The sequence below is a fragment of the Lynx rufus genome, unplaced genomic scaffold (assembly GCF_022079265.1).
Source record: "Lynx rufus isolate CCGP_SWC_20201006 ecotype Redwood Valley unplaced genomic scaffold, mLynRuf1.p SCAF_11, whole genome shotgun sequence".
Taxonomy (NCBI): Eukaryota; Metazoa; Chordata; class Mammalia; order Carnivora; family Felidae; genus Lynx; species Lynx rufus.
In genome coordinates this window covers 14,557,944-14,583,033 of record NW_025814825.1, presented here as the reverse complement: position 1 = coordinate 14,583,033, position 25,090 = coordinate 14,557,944, and the positions used below count along the sequence as shown (strand labels likewise).

At 37.9% G+C, this 25,090-nt stretch overlaps 1 protein-coding gene across 7 annotated transcripts in view; it reads left to right on the top strand.

Moving 5' to 3' along the window:
- Window positions 1-16,480: 16,480 nt before the first annotated feature.
- The window catches only part of MICU1 (mitochondrial calcium uptake 1), a 250,242-nt gene continuing 241,632 nt past the window's right edge, over window positions 16,481-25,090 (top strand). For 5 of the 7 annotated variants that reach the window (XM_047072928.1, XM_047072929.1, XM_047072927.1 and 2 more), the window contains exon 1: window positions 16,481-16,584. The gene's annotated coding sequence lies outside the window, so the exon portion shown is untranslated. Of the gene's footprint in view, window positions 16,585-16,792; window positions 16,919-25,090 lie in introns of those variants that run through there. The other 2 variants (XM_047072925.1, XM_047072926.1) reach the window with 2 other exon arrangements.

Genomic DNA, 25,090 nt, shown 5'->3' with positions numbered 1-25,090 from the left:
CCAGGCGCCCTGCTGACTAAATGCTTTAATCTTAGAAATGAAGGATTTAATTAGGTACCCAGAGTACTTAATGTTTGTTATTGCTTTTATTTTTATGAAACTTCTTTCTGATATAATCTGACTAGCATCCTGTCTGTCCAGTAAATAGATTTCCCAAGCCATCTGGATGGAAGTTCAAGCCCAGTGAAGTATAACGTATTTATAAGGTGTATCATAGTTCTATGACTACCTCTGACCTGTGACTCATTACTGTAACATCTTGCTGGTATGTGTACTTATATATATTTATGCAATGTACATTCTTGAAAATATGTCATCAAAATTTCAGTACGATTTAATTACTGGTAAAGGATGTTAAACTGGTTTCATTTTAGAGTAGACAACTGTACAAAATGAAGTTAAGTTTACTATGCTACAAAGTATGGTAAGTGAGTCCCTCATGACTTAACAATTTTTATATTTAGGAACAAAGAGGTTGTATTGAGGTTAGGATGCCCTAATGCTTAATTGCCTTCATTCAGGTTCACCTATAAGCACATCTAAGAAGATTCAAATGGAAGTCGTTTATTTGGGGGCTAGGGGAATGGGAAAGTAAGATAGGAAAAGAAGGCAGTCAATAAAGGGTGCAATATCAAGATGGCTACTGAGGTAATATGGGAGGGGCACCAACAGCCAACAAGACTAAATTTTTTACCAGCTTTCAGAATTGGGCTACGACTTTACTTTAAAAAACTAGTGTATCATTTCTTGTGCATCCAAGTTTATTGACTGCGATTCACCCTCATTTATTTCACCTTCTAGTTAATACTTGTTAATATTATTTAGCTCAGAAAGAAATTAAGTCTTCAAGAGGTTGGAACACTGGCACAGTATTTTGCATATGGTGAGCATTTAGTAATTTTCTACTGAATTGAGACAAATGCACAATGATATATGATGATACTAATACTGGACCCATCCCCATGAGTCCAAAGTTATTTAAATTCAGAAGCTATCCTGGAACAGATGGGGGTGGAGAAAGCCCCACTCCATAAGAATTCTTCTAGACCCTTTATGATTCTGGATGGTCATCTTACTAAGTATGTCAATAAATGTTATGGCGGGGCGCCTGGGTGGCTCAGTCGGTTAAGCGTCCGACTTCGGCTCAGGTCATGATCTCGCGGTCCGTGGGTTCGGGCCCCGCGTCAGGCTCTGTGCTGACAGCTCGGAGCCTGGAGCCTGTTTCAGATTCTGTGTCTCCCTCTCTCTCTGACCCTCCCCCGTTCATGCTCTGTCTCTCCCTATCTCAAAAATAAATAAACGCTAAAAATAAAAAAATAAAATAAAATAAAATAAATGTTATGGCAAAATATTTGAATATGTGTTCTTTCTTTCATTTTTATTTCGGGCATTTCTTCTTATTTTTTTATATTATGAAATATGTCAAACATAAAAAATAGTGTAAGAGACCTATATATTCACCATGCAGATTTTACTTTATTTGCTTTAGTTTGTTTTTTTTTTAAATAAACAAGAAGCTCTGGATAAGGTAAAGCCCTGCCTTTGCATCACTCACCTGCTTGTACTCACCAACCTTGGTCTTAGATTTTTCCTTAAGCTTTTTTTTTTTTTAATGTTCATTTATTTTTGAGAGAGAGAGAGAGAGGGGGAGAGGGTGAGGGGCAGGGAGAAAGGGAGACACAGAATCTGAAGTAGGCTCCAGGCTATCAGCACAGAGCCTGACGTGGGGCTTGAACTCATGAACTGTGAGATCATGACCTGAACTCATGAACTGTGAGATCATGACCTGAACTGAAGTTGGACACTTAACCAAATGAGCCACCCAGGTGCCCCCCCTTAGGCTTTTCTTTCCAGCTTACCTCTTAACTCAGGCAAATGAAACCTGAAACCACCCCTCAGGTGATGGCGAATGCCCTGACAGGACCTTCAGTTGGCCCAGAACAGCCAGACCATTTGAGCTAAACCCCCGACTCATGTCTGTGCAGCTAGACCATGGAGTGACCCCTGGAATGACTGGCAATTGCCTTTGCCTCATTATGATGCCTAAAAGCTCTGCCGGAGGAGGAGCCTCAGCCTCATTTACATAACATACAATGTATGTATGGGTATATTTCCTTAAGGTGCATGTGTGACCTTATGCCTGCCTCTACACAAGGATGACAAGCCTTCCCTATGTAAATATTCATTCTAACCCTAAACAAAAGGTATCCATTCACCCTCTCTCAAGGAGTCATGGCTTTGGAAGCCATTCCCTGTGATCGCCTTATCTGCTGCAAATAGAAGTTTTCTTTGTGCAACAGTTCAACTTGGTGCAGTTCCTGACTCACCAAGAACTGAATTTCTGTTGATTCCATTAGAGTATGTATATTTTTATACTTCTACCTTGTATGTATCCATTAACAACATAGAATTTTTTGCATTTTTAAACTTATATAACTGGCATAATAATTTATATCACCTTTTGAAATTTAAATTGTTTTAATTTTTAATTTTTTTATTTTATTAAAAATTTTTTTTCTTAATGTTTATTTTTGTGAGAGAGAGAGAGACAGAGCAAGAGCAGGGGTGGGGCAGAGAGACAGGGAGACACTGAATCCGAAATAGACTTCAGACTCTGAGCTGTCTTCACAGAGCCTGATGCCAGGCTAGAACTCTCGAACTGGGAGATCATGACCTGAGCCAAAGTCAGACACTTAGCCGACTGAGCCACCCAGGCACCCCTGAAATTTAATTTTAGAGATTAATCAAGGTTGTTGCATTTTGTGCTGTATAGATTTCTATAGTAGCAATAAATTACACAGGTTATATTCTTCTGCTGGTGGATATTAGTTGTTTCCAATTTTTGCTATTATGCAAAATGCTTCAGTGCACATGTGCTATTTCCTCTAGGATATCTACATAGAAATGGCGTGTCTTTCCATGCAGCTTATAATTTTTGCAGGATGAAAGTTTTAACTTTTGGTTTTTAGTTTATTTTTGTGTGTGTTGTAAGGTAAGAATCTAATTTTATCTTTTTCCATATGGAAAAAATATGAAAATTTCCCATTTTTTCACATTGAACTATTTCATATCTGTATCTCTCTAACAGGTAAAGACTAAAAACAAAATGAAACACCCATAATCACAATGCCATTATCACACCTAACAAATTAATAATATTATTTTGTCTCTTATCCATGTTCACAATTTTCCAAATATGTTTTCATAGTTAGTTTCTTCAAATTAGGATTCAAACAAGGTCAACACTTTTTTTTCACTGACACATCTTTTACAACTTTGGTCTATTACAGTTCTTTCTCTCCTAATTTGTAATGTCATTTATTTAAGAAACAGGGTCATTTGTACAAATCCCACATTCTGTATTTGGTCGATTGCATCCTTGTGGTATCATTTAACATAGTCATCTATTCACCACATTTCCTATAAACTAGTAACTTGATCTAGATGCTTGATTAGATTCCAGGTTCAATCCTTTTGGCCGTAATAGTTTGTAGGTGGTTCTATGTACCTCCTCTTTTATTACATCATGAGGAATGCAAATCTGGTTGTCTAATTATTTTATTAGATTTTACTTTTTGAAACGGTTTTAGATTTACAGAAAAACTGAGCAGATAGTATGTAGTGTTCCTTTATTTTCCCCACCTCCATTCTCCCCATTTCCCCAATTACCAACATTTTGCATTAATCTGTTATATTTGTTGCAGTTAATGAACTAATATTGGTACCTGATTACTATTTTTTTAACGTTTATTTATTTTTGAGAGAGAGAGAGAGACAGAGCATGAGCGGGGGAGGGACAGAGAGATGGAGACACAGAATCAGAAACAGGCTCCAGGCTTTGAGCTGTCAGCACAGAGCCTGATGTGGGACTTTTACTCACAGACCACAAGATCATGACCTGAGCTAAAGTCAGATGTTTAACTAACAGAGCCACCCAGGCACCCCGGTACCTCATTATTAACTGAAGTTCATAGTTTATTCAGATTTCCTTTGTTTCTTACTAATGTCCTTTTTCTATTCCAGGACCCCAACCAAGATATCAAGACTACTCGCTTTTAATGATGTTAATTTTTACCAGTGGGTTCAAGTGTTTTCAAGTAGATAGATCCATTATGAAGTTATCCATTCAACCTTTCTCTCAATGATTTTAGCATCTATTCATAATCATTACCTAAGTACAGTATTTCACAAGGAATAGCAAAACTGTGATTTTTAAAATTCAATGACTTCTTCTGCAATTATTAGCTAGAATTCTCCTATCAAGAACTTTGCCTTTTCAGCCATTTGGTTACTTTTGAAATACTGTACAATTTATCTTGTGTAGATTTTAATGGTTGAAAATATTAATGGTTCTAATATAACCATAGGATATGTGTAAGAAATTCCAGTTACTTTTAATTTTTAAATTATTTGCACAAAAGCACAAAGAAAATATTTTATATTGCTAGACAAAGGCAGTAGCTTTCATATTCCTGTAAGTAATTTCTGCCATTTATGCAGACTGCACAAAAACATGTTGAAATGCTAATGAAGTTGTTTAAAAATAAAAACTATTATATTGCTTTGAGCCAAAAAATTTCAGGCACTTAAGTGGCATTAACAATTAGTCCTCAGAGATTTTTTGAAATGTAGTTATAATAATTAATACTATTCCTAGTTAATTTGTATGGTGTAGTAACAACAGAATAGTTTCTAGCTTGGGAACTGAGACACAAAGAGTTAAAGGAAGTGGCCTGAGGGAATTCAATAATTTATATACACAGGCCTATTAAAGAGAGTTAGCAATGAAAATATGAAAGAATGTGACTCCTTCTATAAAGGTATGGCATGTTAGTTATTTCCCTTCTCCCAAATACAACCTACTTGTGTAAAGCAAAACTTAGTTTTCTAAAAAACATTATATAATATTAGTATTATAGATAAAGAATAAATACCTAATATTCAGTCAAAACTTGTTTCCAATAAAACACAATGGTCTGTTGGGGTCTAGTCAACAAAATATTCTCCATGATTCACTATCTACTTCATTTTGCTCACAAATATCAATACCACAGTTGTTTAGAAATTAAGAGGGCATGATCCCAAATTTTAAACAGACATTTAGGGGGTTGTTGGCTAGTTCTTAAAGGAACTTTTCACATTGTCCTCTCATGAACGTATTAGAATGTATGTTCCTAAAATTGGACATACACTCAATTGAATGTGCTAGACTTACTTGATTCATGTTAATAACTTGCAAAGGTAACAGCTGAGAGTGAGATAAACATGGAATGGAGGGAAATGATGAGTCCAATTGTAGCCCAAGACTAACTGCAGGCAGGGGAGACCATAGCTCAGCCCATTAATCTTCCTCTTCTAAGCTTTCCCTTAGGAAAAAAAGCCTACAAGAACCATGGCAAATCTGCTTCCTGAACATATGTGGAGAGATAGATCAGTGTAGAACAAGAGGTGAACTCTGGTAGTCATGGGGGTGCTCCTCTCAGATCTCCTTTCTATAGATTCTACATCAGGGACCATGGCTGATTGACAGAGGACACATTTTGGGCTCTAATGCATTCATGTCTGGCCTTACCTTCCCTAAGCTTCTTCCAGTCAATGACTGAGCACAGCAGGATAGAGACCAGTCTATTTCTGCACAAAGCAGGATTCCTTTTATTGGCTACTTTAGCTCAGGGACTTCCCATTGGGCTGGGTAATATTTTGTCAGAAGTGCTGTAGTCTTTTTTTCTTTTTTTAATTAAAATAATTTTTTTTTAATGTTTATTTATTTTTGACAGAGAGAAAGAGACAGAGAGAGAGAGAGAGACAGACAGACATAGCATGAGCAGGGGAAGGGCAGGCAGAGAGGGAGACACAGAATCCAAAGCAGGATCCTGGCTCTGAGCTGTCAACACAGAGCCAATGTGGGGCTCGAACTCATGAACCACAAGATCATGACCTGAACAGAAGTCAGAGGCTTAACCAAATGAGCCACCCGGGTGCCCCAGAACTGCTCTACAATCTGAGGCCCCTCCCACTCAATCCTTCCTTCCTTCTTCCCTGTCACAGATGTTAGGCCTGCATCACTCTCCCAGTCTACTCCTACTCCCTTCCCTTTCTCTTCCATAAGCACTCCCTCCAGTAAATCCCTTGCACATCTAATCTCTGTGTCTGCTTCTCCATAGATTCAAACTGATACACTTACACAAGAGTTTAGCCCATTAGATTAAACTCACAGCTGTTTATAGCAAGTACAGACAATTTCTTGAAAAACTATATAGATCAATAGATGGCTTACAATTAGAATACATACTTTAAAAATTAATATTAATGCAAATTTACATGTAAACTATTGAATGGTTTTAAGGTCCTAATGAGCAATCACAATTTCTCTTGGGTTTTTGGTCTTAGAAGGTACATCTATCCACTATGTAAGTGCCATTCTCTAGTTTGGGGATAATGTAATTATGTACAGCAGAACTTTCTTTCTAGAACTATTTATGAATTTTATGATAAAAGCAATTCATAATTCAAATTCTACTTCCCGCTTGTTCTTAGCTCTTCATGGTGATTGTGAAATATTAAAGGCCCGTGTTTCTATGTGCTGTTAAGTAAAGCATATTGGCAGAAGTAGAAACAGAAAGTAAAAGGACTAAAGAAGTAAAAGAAACATAGTTCATGGTTTATTAATATTTTTCCTCATACTGGCAGCAATACTATAAAACTTTGGTGTACTTTATTTCTGGTGCAAAGCAAAAATAAATGGAAACAGCAAGCCCTAGGCATTCCCCAAAGCCAATTCGATACTGGACCAAATTCACCTACCTTGTGTCTCACATACCATTCTATACCATGCTGAGAAAGCCATGGATTCCTTGAGTATTTTGTTTTGATTTCCCAAAAGAAAAATTAGTTGTAGTCAGTCATTTGGCTTTGGACAAAATCATATGATGTCCATCAAGAATAATGAAAGGAAGTTTGATTTGGGAAAAGAAGTGCCATTATACTTTCTTGGCTTATTTTTAAGTCCTATACCTTGGAAGATATCCAGCACTTAATAAAAAAACTTCATATTACTTTGTTGAAAATCAGTATCAAGTATCAAAATGATACTGAAATGTTGAAATATCAAAAATGATACTTTTGCATTGTAGTAAAATAGCTCCATTTTCTCTAGAGTGATTGTGAACTGTGACGCTGCGTTGACATAAAAGTAAATGTAACAAGAAATATAAATATTAGATCCTAATAATTTTAAATGTTCTAAGGGCTAAAAATTAGGACTTTCCAGAGATAATGCTGCTTGGGATGTGTGTTCAGTGTTTATTTTCTATTATCCAATGAATGTATTTGAGTGCACGTACTTGCAAAGGACATCTATTTATTCCATTAATATTTACCAATTGCTCACGATGTGCCAGGTACTATTCTAAATATTAGAACATTTGAAGATCCTTAAAAGGGGAGATGACTCCTGTTTGACCTTAAAGACACCTTTAGCTCAGTTACTCTTAGAAAGTAGCAGCTTACTGACTTTGCCTTTTGGTTGAGAACTTTATGTGTTATTAAATTCTGGAATATGTTGTTTCTATAAGTTCTTTTTCTGTACTATTGTGCAAGTTATGTCTAATAAATAACAATTAGAACACCGATCTGCTGAGTGCTTCTGAAAAAAGTTACCACATCTGAAGAAATTTTAGAGAGAAGAGAGAAAACAAATAGGAGGAAATTATCAAGGGAATAAATCAAGAATTTTTCTTAGGAACAAAGGACAGAAGTCATCTGATAAAGGACCTATTGAATGGCCAGCAAATTATATTTTATTCATTTTTTAATTTGTTTAAGCTTTATTTATTTTTGAGAGAGAGAGAGAGAGCATGAGCAGGGGAGGAGCAGAGAGAGGGAGACACAGAATCCAAAGCAGGCTCCAGGCTCTGCTCTGAGCTGTCAGCACAGAGCCCAACACAGGGCTCGAACTCACGAACCGTGAGATCATGACCTGAGCTGAAGTGGGACGCTCAACCGACTGAGCCACCCAGGCGCCCTGGCAAATTAAATTTTAAAAAGGCCCACAGGGTACATCATAGTCTGGGGAAAAAAGAAAAAAACCCTAAGAGGTCAAGAATTAAAATTGAATCTCACTTCTTGAGACCAACACTGGAAGCTAGAAGACAGTGTCTTTTAAGACAATGTCTTAAAAATCCTCAAGGAAAATTCTTTTATTTAAAAAAATATTTTATTTATTTTCTTTCTTTTTTTAATGTTTATTTTGAGGGGGGGGGGTTGAGGGACAGAGAGAGAGGAGGGAGAGAATCCCAAGTAGACTCCATGCTGATGCGGGGCTTGATCTCACAAACTGTGAGATCATGACCTGAGCTGAAAGCAAGAGTCAGATGCTTAGCTGACTGAGCCACCCCGGTGCCCCATTTAAAGATTTCATTCTTAAATAATCTCTACACCCAAGGTGGGCCTAGAACTCACAACCCTGAGATCAAGAGTCCTATACTCCACTGACTGAGCCAGCCAGGTACCTTGGAAAATTATTTCTAATCTCGAGTTTTACACCTAGTCATATTATCAATTAAGCATATAGCTGGACTAAAGACAATTTCATATTTATAAAATCTCAAAAACTTTGCTTTCTTTCTTAGGAGGCTGCCACCAAAAAGAAACAATAAGCTGAGAAAAAGGAATCACTCATTGAAAAGAGGGAGAAAAGCCACAAGGACAATGGGTCTAGGTTCTAGGAGATTTACCAAAGGAGTGAGGTGAAGATGATACCCAAATTGATAATGAAGCAGGTTCACAGATGACAGCTTTACAGGAAGACAAGAAAACAAAAGATAGAGATTGGGTGGGGCGGTGGGTTCTAAGAGGCACAAAAATTGGAAATGATAGCTTTTCTGATCGGTCTGAACATATTAAGAGAAAATACATTTGTTCATAATAAATATTTATTTAGTGACCACCTTGAACAAGTTACTACTCTCATTAAGCTTTCATTCTGGCATAGGGAGTAAGATGATAAATATAATAAAGTTTATATTAGAAGGCAATAAAATCTATGAAAAAAGAAAAAGGAAAGCTGGGTAAGAAAGACTATAATTACTCTAGGTTAGGGAGAATAGAGTGTGTATTACAATTTAAGATAGGATGGTGAGGCTAGACCGCACCATAAAGTGACATTTCAGCCAAGACGTGAGGGGAATTAGGAAATTGGTCATGTGGCTATCTGGCAGAAGAACTTGTCAGGCAGAGGGAATGGCCCGACGGGGTGGAGAAATGTGAGGGGGTAGATGCAAGAGCAGCAGGAGGAAATGAGGTCAGAGAGGGACAGGGTGAAGGATATGTCACGTAGGGCCTCATAGATCGCTGTAGTAAGTGGTGCTTCTCAGAGGGAACTGGAGATCCAATGTAGGAATGAAATGGTTTCTATTTTAAAATGATTGCTCTGGCCGCCATGCTAGAAAAGACTCTGCAGATAAGGGTGGAAACAGGGAGATAATAAGGAGACAATTGGATTGCCTAAGGAGGCAATTATTCCAGTAATTCAGGCAAGAGATGTTGGTAGCACATACTGCCAGAGCTACATCTGGTGTATGTAAACTACAGTGGTACATCTGCTGAAGGGCTGAAAGAAGAATTAGTAATAGTCACATAAGAAACTAAACAAAGTTAAGAAAGGGGGGGGGGGTGGTGGTGGCTGAGACTGCATCGGGTGCCGCAACACCTAACTTCTTCTGCCTAGTCTCACTTTTTCCTCCCTTCCATAGCTGTTGAAGCCTAATAAGCATCCTGGATTCTAAATTTCTTTTTTCTTTTTTTTAAAGTTTATTTATTTATTATGAGAGAGACAAAGAGTGAGTGCAAGTGGGGGAGGGGCAGAGAGAGAAGGACTAAGGATCCTAAACCGTCTCTCTGCTGACAGCAGAGAGCCTAACGCAGAGCTGGAACCCAAAAACCTGAGCCAAAGTTGGATGCTTAAACCAACTGAGCCACCCAAGCGCCTCTCTTTTTTCTTTTTTAAGTTTATTTATTTACTTTGAGAGAGAGAGGGGAAAAGAGAGAATCCCAAGCAGGCTTTGCCCTGTAGGTTCAGAACAAGATGCATGGCTCAGTCTCACAAACCCGAGATCATGACCTGAGTGGAAATCGAGAGTGCAAAGTTTGACTGAGCCACCTGGGCGCCCCCTGAATTCTACATTTCTGTCCCAGAGTTTGCTTCCCAGAGAACCTAACTTAGAAACTTTTGACCCACAACACCATTTCTAGGAATTTATTCCACAGATTATTCACCCATAGGCAAAAATGATGTATATTCAGTTATTCATAGCAGATTATTTGAAAGAGCAAACATTGGAAACACTCTGAATGTCTGATTAAATAAATCAGGTGACTGATTAAATAAGGACATATCTATAAGTGGAATACCACACAGCTGTATAATAAACTGAGGAAGCCCTTTGTATAATGATATGAAAAGATTTTCAAAATGTATGAGTTTGCAAGTGTAAATTTGTATATGCATAAAGGATGCATAAAAACGAATGTCATTTGTTGCTCCTGAGTAGATTTGGGTGTCTCAGGGACAGAGGTGGAAGGAAGATTTTTCACAGTGTACTTTTTGAATTTTAAACCATGTGATTGGGTTATATGATTAGAAAAAACTTTCACTAGTTGAATTATTTGTCTTAAACTACATATGGGGGGCCTGGGTGGCTCAGGCGGTTAAACATCTGATTTCGGCTCAGATCATGATCTCGCGGTTTGTGAGTTCAAGCCCCGCATTGGGCTCTGTGCTGACAGCTCAGAGCCTGGAGCCTGATTCGGATTCTGTGTCTCCCTCTCTCTCTCTGTCCTCACCTTCTTGTGTTTTGTTTCTCTCTGTCTCTCAAAAATAAATAAACATTAAAAAATTGTTTTTAAACTACATATAAAAAACTATGCACAGCTTTGGGAAAATAAAAATTAAATTAAAAACTACCTATTACATAAGAAAAAAGGAACAAATTGTACAGAATGATTTCCATTTTAGAAAAATTTGTCTACACATACAGATACACACATTGATAGAAGCACGGAAAAGACTCTAGAAGGAATCAAAGCTCAATAGCAGTTATTAATTCTCAATTGTTTGAATTTAAGGGAATGTATACCTTTGTATTTAAACAATAATTTTTAAAAATTATGAGACAAACTAAAACCTAAAAATAGGGAAAAACTCTGACTTGCCAATTATTGTAGAGAAATCTTTAGATGATGCTTACAGGAGGTTGAAAACTAATAATTTGAGGAACTGAAACACGTGTACTACCTTTGCTTTGTCTTGCTTGTTGAACCTTGATTCAACTGAATAATTGGCTGAATTAGTCCATCTCTTAAAACCTCTAGAATAAAATCTCAGTTGCAAATATAAAAAGTCCCTGCAACTGGGATTAGGAAATTGTTTGGCCTTTTAAACTCCATTGCTTTTCCTCTTATCAGCTGTATATAATCAACTAAAATTATAAAATATAACTGCCATGTGACTCTAATAATGATAGTGGAAATAAAAGGACTAAAAACTGAAAAGATTCATGATGAATGTTCTAGTCCATTCATTTTGGAATGAATCCTAAGAGAGAGAAATTGGAGAGCCCTTAACTTTTTTCTTTTAAAAACAATTTAAACATACAGAAAAATTGCAAGAATAGGACAGAGGACTCCTGAATACCATTTATTCAAATTCACCAACTTTTAACATTTTGCTACATTTACTTTATCATTCTCTTTCTAAATATTTTGCTTTATTTTTTCCAAACCATTTGACAATAGATTGCATACATCATGCCCCTTTAGCTCTTCATACATTAGTATATATTTACTAAGAAAAAGGATACTCTTTTATATAATCATCATATAGTTACCAAATGTGGGAGTTACTGTAATCTATGGTCCCTATTCCAACTTTGTCAATCATTTCAATAGATACTCTCTAGCATTTTCCCCCAACTGGTACAAGTTCCAGTTGAGGATCGTATATTAACTACTACAATCGTATATCGACTACTTCAGTAGTCAAGTCTTTATTCCTTTTTAATATGGAGCAGTTAGTTCTTCAGCACTTTTTTTTCATCTTTCATGATGGTTATTTCATAAAATGTTCCCCAGCATGGGTTTGGTTGATGTTTCCCCATGATTAGATTCAAGTGATATGTCCTTCTCAGGGTATCGCATCAGGAAGCACATGATCACTGATGAAAGTGTTGCCTAGGTTCTCCACTGTATAGTTACTATTTTCCCCTTCCAGCATATACACAATATGTGGGGAGGTACTCTGAAAACAGGAGAATATGCTCCTTTTCATCAAGCTTTCCCCCTGGATTTAGACTCCATTGGTGATGTTTCCCCAAACCAATCTCTTCTACAATAGTTGCAACTCCATCACTCTCTCTGTGTTTAATCATGGGCATTCTCTCTATTTAGGAACATCTTTCCCCTTTCCCCCATTTATCTCTCTTACATTACTACAGATTCATGGATTTTATTTTATTCAGTGGAGCATAATTCATTACTGTTCTTATTTTGGTACTTGAGTTATACCAGATTTGGCCAATGAGAGGCCCTTTTAGCTGACTCTTGTGGACATGCCCCCATTTTATTTTCTGAGCATTCCCTATTTCTGGCATTAAGATGTCTCATGTCATCTTGTACCTTCCTTCCCTAGTCCTCAAATCAGCTGTTCCTCTAAGAATCCCTGGTTACTTTCCATGGCGATAGGTATTTAGAAATCAAGATCTGGGCAGGGAACCTTTAAGGTTGAAGTTAGTTTTGATCATAAAATCAAGAGGAATATATATCGATTTTTACAAATCATCACATATATGGCTGATTTAGCTATGTCCTTTTTTCCTCTTTGTGGTAAGAAAAAAAGAAACTTTAGCTTGTTTTTTGGATTTTTCTTATTTACTTGAATTTAATTAGCTCTGGCTACAATTATTAGCAAAGAACACTCCCTGCCACAGTAACTATGGATTCTAAATGTCTAGATAGCTATTCAAATATAGTGTATCATCAAGAGAAATTTGTGATGGAAGACTGGATAGGTTTTGAAATACGTACTATCACATAATCTGTAGAACCCTGAAGATAAGTGTAATGCAACATGGGACATTTCATTGAATTCATTTTAAAGACATTGAATCAACGCTCCATGAAATAACATTTTCTACAGTCAGATGCTTGTTGCAAAAGATGTTTTGCTTTTTATGGTGCTGTGATATGTTGGAAACTGCTGTGGTAACATCTCCTGTTATTATTTTTATTTGATAAAGGCAAATGAAGTATAAAATGTTTGAAATAAGTACATCAATGTCTATTTTAACTGAATGAAACTAAATATGTACTCTGTCTCTTGATAATACAGATCTTTCAACAGTGATATACTTTTCAAATATTGATGATGAAATAAATAAATCATATTTATGTGTGATAGTACTAGGGGCAAAGACCAAGTCCATTTGTTTGTTGCATGTATTTCTCATTGCATGGGAATCACCTGGGTCACTTTCTAAAAATCCAAATTCCTACATTCCTGAGCACCACCCTGGTCCATTTAAACAGCATATCTCACGATCCAGGAATCTGTATTTATTAATTTTCCCCAGGTAATTCTGAGATATTTGATCATTAAACTGATTTATGAACTATTGAATGTGGCAAAAATACATTTATACCAGGATGTAAGTCTCATTATATAAATAAGCTGCCCAAGGGCAGGAAATGTGCTTCTAAACTTTATAAGCTCGGCACCTATTATGAGACTTGCATACAGTAGGCATTTAACATATGCTTATGAAAATAATTCTGACCTCAAATTTTATTGGAGTCTTAATACCTAGTTTGTGTAAGGAATGTAAATGCACCTTAGGGATATTCTATATTCATGTGAGAAGAAGTACTTTGCACAGCAACCTGAAAGACAGTCCTGGATTGGTGGATTGATTTCTTTTATTAAAAACTTTTTTTTTTAATGTTTGTTTATTTTTGAGAGACTGAGAGAGACAGAGCATGAGCATGGAGGAGCAGAGAAAGAGGGGGACAAAGAATCCAAAGCAGGCTCCAGGCTCTGAGCTGTCAGCACAGAGCCCAACACAGGGCTTGAACTCACAAACTGTGAGATCATGACCTGAGCCGAAGTCGGGTACTTAACCGACTAAGCCACAAAGGCACCTCGGTGGACTGACTTCTAATGCAGAAGTAGTTGTGCTCAGTTATAACCCTGAATTCTAACTTACTCTATGCTTCTGAAAAAAGATAAAGAATACTCCCATTTATGACTGATGTAATGTGTAAATTTTCTCTGTCTCGTTCCTCTTTCCACTAAATGTTCTACTTGTTGACAAAATGACTAGACAAAAAATAAAATAGTAGCTAACATTTGTACGATATCAAACTGCAGTTCTCCAAGTGTAGTCCCAGGACTCCTGGGGTTCCTGAAACCCTTTCTGGTGATCCATAAGGTCAAGACTTTTTGCCAGTAATATAAGGCATAATTTGCCTTTATCACTCTCACTCTTGGAGGATACAGTGGGGTTTTCCAGAGGCTACATCATATGTGTGTCAAAAGAAATTAATGAAGAAAAGATACAAGAATTAGCTTCTTCTACAACCTGGATGTTAAAAAAATGTACAGGAGGGGACCCTGAGTGGCTCAGTGGGTTGGGCGACTGACGTCAGCTCAGGTCATGAGCCCCGCGTCGGTTCTGGGCTGACAGCTCCGACCCTGGAGCCCGCTTCAGATTCTGTCTCCCTCTGTCTGCCCCTCCGCTGCTTGCACTCTGTCTCTCGCATTGTCTCAAAAATAAATAAACATTAAAAAAAAAAAAGAAAAGAAAAAAATGTACAGCAATTTACAGGCTCTTCTATTTTTTTTGAAAATGTAGTTATTATTCATAAAAATGTTATTTATGTCAGCATACAATGGGTTTAATATTTAAAGAAAAAATTTTTAATGTTTATTTTTGAGAGAGAGGCAGAGGGTGAGCAGGGAAGGGGCAGAGAGAGAGGGAGACACAGAGTCTGAAGCAGGCTCCAGGCTCTGAGCTGTCAGCACAGAGCCCGATGCGGGGCTCAAACTCATGGACTGTGAGATTATGACTTGAGCCCGAGTCAGACACCCAACTGACTGAGCCACCCAGGTGCCCCAACGTTTAATGTTTTTTAATGACTAAAATTAAAAATTTTTCAGTTTTAATTTCTAATATGTTAAATATTGATAGGTATAATACACATAAACAAAAGTTGCTTGGAGTCCTCAAAATTTTTTAGGAGAGTAAAGGGATCCAAAAAGACCAAGAAGTCTGAGAAACAGTGATTTATGTTTTTACATGTTATTTAGTTTTATACAGACAAATATAAGAATTAAATTAAAATTAAAATCAAGATTAATCTAGGGGCCCCTGGGTGACTCGTAGTTTTAAGCGTCTGGCTTCAGCTCAGGTCATGATCTCGCAGTTCACGGGTTCTGTGCTAACAGCTCAGAGCCTGGAACCTGCTTCAGATTCTGTGTCTCTGTCTCTCTGCCCCTCCCCCGCTCACACTCTGTGTGTCTCTCTGAAAAATGAATAAACATTAAAAAAATTAAATCTAATCTAAAATTAGATTAAATTACCGCAACTTAAAAATAGATTTTCAAAAAACATTTGTTTTTGAGAGAGAGAGAGAGAGCAGGGGAGGGGTAGTGAGAGAGGGGGACAGAGTATCTGAAGCTGGCGCTTTTGCTGACAGCAGAGAGCCCAATGTGGGGCTCAAACTCCGGAACGGTGAGCCACCCAGGGTCCCCTCCATGGTTGTAGCCTTTTCCACAGCTCTGCTAGGGAAATTATTGAAGAGGAAAGTTTTTATTTTGAAAGTCCTCTGGTATCATAATCAAAATATTTTTATTCTATTTCCCTAGCAGTAGTGATGATCCTTTTCCATCCCCACTTCTGACAGCAACATCTTTGATGAAAAAAACAAGTTATTAGTGGCTTAGGGCTAAACTCTCCAATAGTGTTACTTTGCAAAGAAAACAGCCGAAAAACCCAGAGTAGAAGTAGTGGTGAGGTTTCTAAATTCAAAGAAGCTTCAAGGTCAGGAAATAGGGAAATTTTACTAGAAGCCTAAACCTAAATACAGTTCAAAAGGAACAATTCCCAAGCCACTGTGGTCCAGTTTTCTTTTCACTGACTCTTTTTTCTTAGTCAACACGTAAACGGACTCTTTTTAACTGAATTATGTATGTACACTCCTTGTGTGTGTGCTGGGTAGGGACGGAACAGGAGTGGACCAGAGGAAAAGCCTGAGAATTTCTGGGAGCCCTTTCACTTTCCCGCCTCAATACTGAGGGGGGCGGGGCCCGAGGCCGGGCCGGGGCGGGTTGCTTCCCTGGCCCCGCCCCAACCCTAGTTCTCCGTGCCCCTCCCACATGCGTTTCGCCATGATCCCAACAGGCCCAGCGGCTAGGAGGGTCACGTGAGGGTGGGCGGTGGAGGAGGAGGTTTTCCTCCGCTGGTTTTTCGTCTCTATGGTTGTCAGAGGTGGGCGGCTTTGATCCAAAGGCATTGGCAGCTCCAGTGTGGACAGGTGAGTCCTGGACCCTTAAAGGTGTGAGGGACAGCCATTTAGGGAAGGCGAAAGGGAAGGCAGGGCGAAACAGCTTTAAAGGATCTGGCCGCCCGTGTGTTGGCTTTGGGATCCGGCGACTTCTCGGGTCTGGCGGCATAGCTGTCTTCCTGACGAGCTCAGTTCGGGGCTTGAGAGGAGTCCTTAGTCGTGTCTGCTTGCCGTCCTCCGCTTTCCTTCATCTCACCTCGTCCCTTTTCGCTGTCCCGGAGAGCTCCCAGTGCAGAGTTCCCAACGGCGAGGTTCACTTGGGCGCCGATGTCCCTCTCTTTTCGGGCAACCTGGAGATACACAGGTAGACTTGACTAGTTTCGCTGGGGTTTGTTGATGTGGATGGACGTGGGTGATGGAGTTTACACTTAGATGCCTTATGGGTAGAAATATTAATTATTGAATCGGAAAAAGAAGTAGAAAGTCAGTGGGAACCCGAAGGAGCAAAACATAGTGCAGCCTTCTTGGACTGTTCAGTTTTTATCTTTTACGATGCTTTCCGTTTTCATTCTCGCTTAAGTTTCCTTTTTACCATCCCGTCCTGGCCCACCGTACGATGTTTTGAGAATGAGCCGAGTGTTACTGACTCTGTGTGAATGTTGAGAGAAGAGTTTAAAACGGACTGTTCTTTAAGTTGCTGTCTCTGCTATCTCATGGTTACTTTTCCTTCCCTTTCAGATGCCTAAAAAGTGTTGTTAAGTATTTGTAAATGTAATGTAAGAAGAATTACTATTTTATGGCCAAGGGACTAGAATAAACTATTCCCCTTGTGGTACCTGGAAAGACTCACTTTCTTTGTTATTTTATAAATGTTTTTCTCTCCAAATTTTGGGGTGGTTTGGCTATACCTTTGTTTATGTTAAAGTACCCCTTAGGTCCCGTGTGCAAGTAATCTAGCAGAAGAAAGGAGTATGCTGACAAAGTGAACCAATTCGGGGTTGATAGATGTAGAATTAAAGTTTAAAGTTAAACCATATGACTAATAAAACGTCAGCATGTTGAGACACAGATATCACCCTGGATGACCAACACGCTGTCTTTCTGGTGTTGGACTAGGTAATGAGTTTGTTGAACATCATATTGTCTTAAAAACTTTTTAAAACTTTTCACTTGTTCGTGAGAAGATGGTGTTGGCCTCCAGCTACTCTTTATAGTCACCCTTGATAGGTGATTATCTCTTCCACTTAAGATCATCATTCTGGCCATCTAATTATGTCTGGTCATCTGATTATGTCATTGACACCCTCTAAGTGTCCTTACTGAAAATTGTGAAACACAGAGTAATACTAACAAAAAGTGAAGATTCAGGAGTTGGTTCTGTGCTTGGGGAGAAAGGGAAAGAGTGATAGAAGCTAATAAAAGCAAGAGAACAAAAGCACGTATTGCTACCTTCCTGTATAATTTATAGACCATATTCAGTAGACTTTTTATATTCCCATGGATGCATCTTGAGACTGACTTTCCTATACTTAAGAATGAACAATGGTATGTAACTTTTCCCATGATGCATTATTACATGAAATAATTATAGCTGAAAGATTTAACTGACCCTTCAGGTCTTATATTATTTAGAATTATGGGACTAAAGTAATTGATAAGGTTTTTAAACCTAATTTGGACACTTCTAATCTTTAGTTTTATTTTTTGAGCAATTTTTGTAGTGGTGGCATCACGTGCTGAATGTTAACCAGTATTTTCCATATAGAGTTGTTTACTATATTCGTCTTTTTGCTTTAAAGTGTATTTATTTATTTTGAGAGAGAGAGAGAGAGAAGTGGGGAAGAGGCAGAGAGAGGGAGAGACAGAATCCCAAGCAGGCTCCACACTGTCAGCACAGGGCCAGACACGGGGGCTGAACCACGAGATCATGACCTGAGCCAAAATCAAGAGTGTGGTGCTCAGGGTGCCTGGGTGGCTCAGTAGGTTAAGCATCTGATTTCGGCTCAGGTCATGATCTCCCAGTTTATGGGTTCAAGCCCCAGAGCCTGCTTCGAATTCTGTGTCTCCCTCTCTCTCTGCCCCTTCCCCGCTCGTACTCTGTCTCTCTCTCTCAAAAATGAATAAACATTAAAAAAAAAAAAGAGTGGGATGCTCAACTGACTCAGGCACCCTTATATATTCCTTTCAAAAAGGGAATCAATTTTTTAAAAAAGTTTTACTTGCACTTTTTATTTTTTCCCCACTCAAAACAAAAATAGCTTGGGTGTTTGCCAACTAAAAAAGTTGATTCTTTTAAAATAGATTTTCTATACACTTTGTAAATTATGAGAAAATTGTTAATGCTTTTAAGACATTAAATGTTGTTACGTGAGCATATTTGAGAAGAAAACACAGGGCAGGATTTTTAAATGTTTTATATTTCCTGTTATAAAAGTGTATGTGCCTGTTTTGGAAAAATGGAAATATGATGTAAATATAACATTGAAAGTCGGAATCCTAATTTATGTTTTCCCCTGCCACCCTGTAACCACTAGTTAGTTCCCTTTGCATATTTGTGAATCAGTGTGCAAAAGTAGAGTCTCAAGTAAAACTCCCTGGGAGAGATGGTACTAATAGCTCCAGGCTTACATCCTACAACCTTAGAAACTCCAAAAGAGAGAACTTCCCTGTGTCTGTGATTCCAGCAAACTACTATATGAGAATTTCATTAACCTGACTTGGGTCATTGCCCATCCTGGCAGTAGTCTCTATGGTCAGAGTGATAGAATGCTTTGTGTGGTCAAGATTGGATCTTGTTCTCACCATGGAGTGGGGTAGGGGGATACCGTTTTAAACTACATGAATTAGGAACAGGCAACGTCAGGGTGCCTGCCTGGCTCAGAGGTAGAGTATCCCCCTCTTGATCTTGGGGTTGGGAGTTCAAGCCTCACATTGGGTGTAGAGTTTACCTAAAAAAAAAAATAGGCAACAGTTTTTCTTTAGGGAAATTGAGGTGTCACTTTTCTGGAGAGGGGAGAACGATTCCTGGACAGGCAAAAACAACAGATGTTCACCGAAATAATTTTATATGTATTTGTTTTTTTTTAATTAAGAGAACTTGCTTTCCTTTACCCAATATAAATTAATTGTATTTTGCAGTTTGAGTGTTAGTGTTTTTTTTTAATGCCTATTATTTTATTCATTTATAGAACTTGAAATTTAAACTCCTTGACTAGCATATATTTGTGCTGTTGTTATATGTTTAGCCCTGTACTCTGGAGTAGTCAGCTTTTCTAACTTTAGGTATATTGTGTGTTTGTCAGTTTGTTAAAATCACTTATTGGTAATTTTTTTTTTTTTTTTACTGTAGGTGAACTTAACAAATTGTAGTTTTATAAATAGTAAATAAAGTTTTGAATATTTAAATGTATGTAGTCAGTATGGTTAAATGCTTGATTCTTTTAATTATTACACGTTTAGAAATCTGTTAGTATAGAGGGGTGCCTGGGTGGCTCAGTCGGTTGAGCGTCCGACTTCGGCTCAGGTCATGATCTCGCGGTCCATGAGTTCAAGCCCCGCATCAGGATCCTTGCTGACAGCTCAGAGCCTGGAGCCTGCTTCAGATTCTGTATCTCCCGCTCTCTGCCCCTCCCCCGCTCATGCTGTGTCTCTCTCTGTCAAAAATAAATAAACTTTAAAAAAATATATTAAAAAAATGTGTTAATATAGTAACCATTTCATTTTGAGCATTGTATCAAAAAGAAATTATAATTGTCACAAAATGCTGTCACTGGGCATTAACTTTAAGACTATAGTTAACATTAATGTCTGGTTTTGTATCTTTATGGATTATTCTAACGGTTCATTATATTTTAAGAGAAAATATAATTGAAGTTACATATTGTTTACTCCACTGTCTTGATTTTGTTTAAAGGAAATGTTAGCAGTTCAATTCAATGGACATTTGAGCTTTAATTGCAAACGTTGGTGTCACGGGCTTTAGTTTAGACAGATTCATATTCTAAAATCCAACTCCATCACTTCTTGATGTTGAGCAAGTTACTTAATCTCTTTGAACTTGAGTTTATTCCATTTTCAAATGAGAAATAATAACACTTGTCTCAAGGGGGGGTCTTATGAGGAGTAATTTAGTGTATGCCAAGGGTCTGGGATGTAGTAGGTACTTATTAAATGTAATTGTTAATAATAATGAGAACAAGAAATAACGTCTAAAAAGATTTTACTACCCCAATTTCAAAATGTCTAGCTCCAGAGGGTTTAAATGTACATATAGGTGTTACAGAATTAATTGTTTTGTGTCAGTTTGTCTTGATTTTAGCAGGTTTTTAAGTTCTGTGTTACATAGATAGCAATAAACTAAAAGACTGATTAAACTACATAATTATTAGAGGACTGCACAAGTATTTGAAGATGGCCTAGTCCAAGTATGAAAACTGTTAGGATAGGGGAATGTATTGAGAGAATTTTACACAGACTCTGAACTCAGCAAAGTTTAATATTAAGTAGGTCTTACATTCCTCGGCTATACAAGGTGACCTAGATGTTGAGCACCTTGGATGTTGATATAAGAATTTATGGTGACTTTTGGTAATAGGCAGAAATAATAAAAATGGATTAGCTTTTATTTTTATTTATTTATTTAATGTTTTATTTATATTTGAGAGAGACAGAGCGCTAGTGAGGAAGGGGCAGAGAGACGGAGACAGAATCTGAAGCAGACTTCAGGTCAGCACAGAGCCCAACCCGGGGCTCGAACTCAAGAACCATGAAATTATGACCTGAGCTGAAGTTGGACACTTAACCGACTGAGCCACCCAAGAGCCCTAGATTAGTTTTGTTTGTTTTTTTAATTTTTTTTTCCACGTTTATTTATTTTTGGGACAGAGAGAGACAGAGCATGAACGGGGGAGGGGCAGAGAGAGAGGGAGACACAGAATTGGAAACAGGCTCCAGGCTCTGAGCCATCAGCCCAGAGCCCGACGCGGGGCTCGAACTCACGGACCGTGAGATCGTGACCTGGCTGAAGTCGGACGCTTAACCGACTGTGACACCCAGGCGCCCCTAGTTTTTATTTTTAAGGATGAGTTCAGGGTGATGGTTACATGAAGTAATGCTTTGAGAACATGTTATATTGGACACCTGCAGGTGGAAGAGATAATAGTTTAGAATGTTACTTGAAAAACAAAAAAAGGCAGCTGTAGAATTGAACAACTGTGAAAAGTGACTGGCTTTAAATATAATTTTTATCTGGTATGGGAAATTAAATATTGCCACTTTGAGAGGAGAGGTGTTTTAGCCCTATTTATGAGCAAATAAATAGCTAGAAATGGATTAATCTTTTTTTCCCCGAACTGATAGAGTAATCAGTTGTAACATTTCCTAGGCTAACTAACTAACAATAAGTTCAAGGTGGTTTTTACTAACCATGAGAAAATTGAAAACTTAATGTAATCTTGGAGAAATATATTCATATAATTCATGTCAGGTATACAAATAATGTTTACATTTCTCTTCAAAGTGATTTCGTATTGGTCATTTAAATCTTAAAGTCCCTATCTTAATACCTTGCTTGTTCAGAGCTGGTGGTTACTTCGTGTCTATTTTTTTTTTTTCTTGAGAGTGTGCACATGTGCGCAAGCAAGCCCATGAGCAGGGGAGGGATGGAGAGAGACAGGGAGAGAGAGAATCTCAAGCAGGCTCAGCACTGTCAGCACAAGAGCCTGACACGGGGCTTGAACTCGTGAACCATGAGATCATGACCTGAGCCGAAATAGAGTCAGACGCTTAGTGGACTGAGCCACCCGGGCATCCCTAGGCTGAGCGATTCTTGATGCCAGAAACAAGTCTTACTCATCATAATATCCTGAATATGCAGCAGAGTACTTGTAGTCTATACAAGTTCAGAACATGTTTGGTGAAGAGTAAGATATTTCATCTGCCTAAAAATCAGAATAGAAATAAGATATAATTCAATAGATTAAGTCTGCACACTGTAACCTATATCAGTCTGATGCATTAAGAAAACTTACTTGGAGACCTCTAGAAAATTCCATCCACACTTTTTACCACACATCAATAAACATGTTTTATCTGTAATATATACCAAGGCAGTGGAGAGAGAGAGAGAGGAAAAACATTTCCATTCGTTAAGGAGCTCATAGTCTAGTGGTAGAGACAGCCAGATGAATTGATAATTACAACTTAGATTTATGCTAGTTAAGATTCAAATTAAAAATTCAGTTTATCGCTTCAGTAGACATATTTCAGGTGCTCAGTAGCCACATGTGGCTTGTGCTTACTGTATTGAATAGATGTAGAATATTTCTATCATCGCACCACATTCTGTTTGACAGAGCTGTTGTAGAACATTATACACTTGAACCTACATTCCCTAATTTCAGCTGATAGTTAATTTTCATTTCAATCATATTCCTTCCTTGTTCAAATAAAACTTGCTTTTAGATTTGAAAGTTGTATTTTTTAAAATTATCAAGTGAATTTTATAATACATTTCAAATAAAGTGGTATTGTTCATTTTCTCATGTCTTTGATATTTGATAGCATTTAAATTAAGTAGTTTCAGAATTTGATTAAAACATTTTTTTAAAAGTTTATTCATTTTTGAGAGAGAGAGAGAGAGAGAGAGAGAGAGAGAACTCAAGTGGGGGTAGTGCAGAGACAGAGAGGGAGACACAGAATCCGAAGCAGGCTCCAGGCTCTGAGCTGTCAACACAGAGCCCGACAGGGCTGGAACTCACGAACCATGAGATCATGACCTGAACCGAAGTCAGACGTTTAAATGACTGAGCCCCCCGGGTGCCCCTCAGAATTTGATTTTTAACTTCAGCATTGGTGTCATCTGACTTTCTATCCTAATAATTTCTGAGATGGCAGTGTAGCATAATGGTTAAGAGCAATGGCTTTGAGATCAGAGAAATCTTCCTCTGCCATCTGTTGGCTGTGACTTTAAGCAAATTTTCTAAAAGCATTGAGCTGTGGTGTCCTCAGTAAAATAGGAGTAATAATACTTATTGCAAGGGTTATAGAAAATTAAATAAGGTAACAGATATTAGGCTTTTAGCATAGTACCCCTCACAGAGTATTGTTCATTAAATGCTGGCATTAAAGAGAATTTTGAACGAGTTGTTTAAAAGTTATTTAAAAGAAAACAATTTTTTGAGAAAGTTGGAGACATTGGAATAGAGGCTGGGTATTAGAACATACCAAGGAATTAATGTGAAATTTGTTAAGTGTAAGTGTGACATGATTATGTGGAAGGAAAGTCTATATTTTTGGAGACATATCAAAATAATAGCAGTGAAATGATAGACTGTCTTGAGAGTTGCATAAAAATGATTCACAAAGACATATGAATAAAAGGGATGGAAAAATTGGTCTTAATATCCATTTCTGGTGAAGAAGGATTAATAAGTACCATATTTACCTTCCTGCCTGAAATAGCTAAAAAGGCAGACCAAATATACAAAGCAGTGGTTTCCTAGATTTTGGACATGGTGCAGCAAAGGAAGGTGATCCTTGAGAGATGGGAAACAGATGGGGTGAGCTCTGTGACTGCTCTGGTGTGCTGCCTGGAGTTTCCCCTCTGTAGAGCAGGGAGGGGGAATCCCAACCAGAGCACAGGGGTCTCCTTGAATTGACACAGCCTGGGGAGGCCAAGGCGGCTGGAGTTTGCACGACAGAGTACTAGAGATGAGAAAGCTGAAAGGAGAGAAAACTTTGGACATCTGTAGAGGCTCCCCCTCAAGTATTGAGTGGAGAACTGATCAGTGCACACATGTGAGGAAACTACTGAAGCTAGGAAAAGAACCACCTGAAAAGAATAGAGAACAGTACTCAGAGTTTTCGCAAAGGCAGAAATAGTGTTTTTTCCTGTCAGCCAGAGTGGAAAATGTCTTACTAGGTCATATAGAGTACTCAGAAGGGCTTTGTTTTAGTAGTGGGATAAAATTAGGTGCTCCAGCCCAACCTAAAAAGCTTTAAAAAAAAAAAAAAAAGCAAGACCTGAAAAGGTCAAACTGTTTCTAAGAGACTTAATTATAAGCTCAAGAACAGTTATAGGAATTCAAAAATATCTAGCACCCAACAAGATAAAATTCACAGTGTCTAGCATCCAATCAGAAATTGCTAGGCATGGGGTGCCTGGGTGACTCAGTCTGTTAAACACCAGACTCTTGATCTCAGCTCAGGTCTTGACCTCGGGGTTGTGAGTACAAGCCCTGCATTGGGTTCCACACTGGGTGTGGAGCCTACTTAAAAAAAAAAAAAATTACTAGGCATGTAAAGGAGCAGGAAAATATGACCTATGATGACAAGAAAAAAAAAAGTCAAAAGCAAAACTGGTGACAGGTGATAGAATTAGTATAGAGGAGTATTAAGACAGTTTTTATAATTGTATTTCATATGCTTAAGAAACTAAAAGAAAGATTGATTATGTTAAATAGAAGCATGGAAGATAGGGAAAAGACCCAAATGGGATTTCCAGAGATAGAAACTATAATGTCTGAGATGAAAACTA